The sequence below is a fragment of the Berghia stephanieae genome, chromosome 5 (assembly GCF_034508935.2).
Source record: "Berghia stephanieae isolate SIO BIC M18660-M18661 chromosome 5, UCSD_Bste_1.3, whole genome shotgun sequence".
Taxonomy (NCBI): domain Eukaryota; kingdom Metazoa; phylum Mollusca; class Gastropoda; order Nudibranchia; family Aeolidiidae; genus Berghia; species Berghia stephanieae.
Genome location: NC_088364.1, coordinates 50611763 through 50614262, shown reverse-complemented (window position 1 = coordinate 50614262; position 2500 = coordinate 50611763). Strand labels below are relative to the sequence as shown.

The 2500-nt window shown below is 39.8% G+C and overlaps 1 protein-coding gene across 1 annotated transcript in view; it reads left to right on the top strand.

The window, feature by feature from the left end:
• Positions 1–2500, top strand: part of LOC144973134 (uncharacterized) — a 93131-nt gene that overhangs the window by 52154 nt on the left and 38477 nt on the right. The gene's annotated exons all lie outside the window — the stretch shown is intronic.

Here is a 2500-nt window from a genome sequence, read left to right as displayed (position 1 = left end):
CACAAACATATAACATAGAAACGATTGAGACATTGAGTATGGTCCGGTGCACTATTTAACATCCAACCCATACCGACATGATACCGTCATGAGGACAATGGGTCAGGTCTTATGATTTAATTTTCAAAAAGCTTTGTTTCTTATAAAACATGTTTACCTCATGATGTAATGCGAAACGCTTCGTGGAAGCAGTGAATTGTTGAATTTACAGTTTACCACTGATGAAAATGTTGAAATTCATATAACGGAAAGTTATACCCTCACTAATAGAAATTTCTAAAAATTGAGACTTTAATAAATGTGGTGACCAAAAAGAGAATAAAAAATATGTACAACAGAATACCTTATCTATTTTATTAGATAAAGCATTTTTTGACCATCTGTCCACCCGTCATAATCTCTTAGTAGATCCAATCCCTCCTCAAAGTCTGTCTCGTTGAGATTTTCTATGGAAAAGAGAATAAAAATATTGTCTTCTGGCACTTTTCTACTCACTTCATATCTTGTTGTTACCAACATAAGTGCCTGCTCCACTCACTTTTCTGAATTAAAAATTCACCCCATACACCGGAGCATACTCAATGTCTCAATCGTTTCTATGTTATATGTTTGTGATGAGAATATTGGCTATTAAGCTTAACTGCTGGTCAAAATTACTTCGCGATGGTGGCGAACGAATCGGCGATCTCAAGAAGTGGGCGAGAGGGATCTAGAAATGACTTTGGGTTTGAAACGAATATTTTTGTGTTCGTGGATAGCTCACACGGTAGAGCCACGCTCTCACCTGTCAGGCGGAGTTGTCGTACCAATAAGGTCGCAGGTTCAAACCCCACCACCGCCGCGAAAAATTTTTTTATTCTCTATTGTCTTCTGGCACTTTTCTACTCACTTCATATCTTGTTGTTACCAACATAAGTGCCTGCTCCACTCACTTTTCTGAATTAAAAATTCACCCCATACACCGGAGCATACTCAATGTCTCAATCGTTTCTATGTTATATGTTTGTGATGAGAATATTGGCTATTAAGCTTAACTGCTGGTCAAAATTACTTCGCGATGGTGGCGAACGAATCGGCGATCTCAAGAAGTGGGTGAGAGAGGGATCTAGAAATGACTTTGGGTTTGAAACGAATATTTTTGTGTTCGTGGATAGCTCACACGGTAGAGCCACGCTCTCACCTGCCAGGCGGAGTTGTCGTACCAATAAGGTCGCAGGTTCAAACCCCACCACCGCCGAGAAAAAAATTTTTATTCTCTATTGTCTTCTGGCACTTTTCTACTCACTTCATATCTTGTTGTTACAAACATAAGTGCCTGCTCCACTCACTTTTCTGAATTAAAAATTCACCCCATACACAGGAGCATACTCAATGTCTCAATCGTTTCTGTTATATGTTTGTGATGAGAATATTGGCTATTAAGCTTAACTGCTGGTCAAAATTACTTCGCGATGGTGGCGAACGAATCGGCGATCTCAAGAAGTGGGTGAGAGAGGGATCTAGAAATGACTTTGGGTTTGAAACGAATATTTTTGTGTTCGTGGATAGCTCACACGATAGAGCCACGCTCTCACCTGCCAGGCGGAGTTGTCGTACCAATAAGGTCGCAGGTACAAACCCCACCACCGCCGCGAAAAAAAATTTTATTCTCTATTGTCTTCTGGCACTTTTCTACTCACTTCATATCTTGTTGTTACCAACATAAGTGCCTGCTCCACTCACTTTTCTGAATTAAAAATTCACCCCATACACCGGAGCATACTCAATGTCTCAATCGTTTCTATGTTATATGTTTGTGATGAGAATATTGGCTATTAAGCTTAACTGCTGGTCAAAATTACTTCGCGATGGTGGCGAACGAATCGGCGATCTCAAGAAGTGGGTGAGAGAGGGATCTAGAAATGACTTTGGGTTTGAAACGAATATTTTTGTGTTCGTGGATAGCTCACACGGTAGAGCCACGCTCTCACCTGCCAGGCGGAGTTGTCGTACCAATAAGGTCGCAGGTTCAAACCCCACCACCGCCGCGAAAAAAATTTTTATTCTCTATTGTCTTCTGGCACTTTTCTACTCACTTCATATCTTGTTGTTACTACTACTACTACTACTTTTATTCTCTATTGTCTTCTGGCACTTTTCTACTCACTTCATATCTTGTTGTTACTACTACTACTACTACTACTACTACATCTAATAATAATAATAATAATAATAATAATAATAATAATAATAGAATATTATAGAGAGTACGTTATCCTCAGTTATGAGGCTCTTGGCGCTTTACATCAACACAAAACAATATACGTAGAGAGTACATTCCATCAAAAAGAGAAATGTTTTCAAGGATTTCTTGAACACGGACAATGATTTGGATTCCCAAATGTTCAGTGGAAGGATGTTCCATCCAGACGCACCAAAATGAGAAAAGGACCTTGTTCTCCCCTTTGTACGAATACGTGGGATAGCCAAACGGGTGGTGTTTCCCCTGTACTCGTCGTGT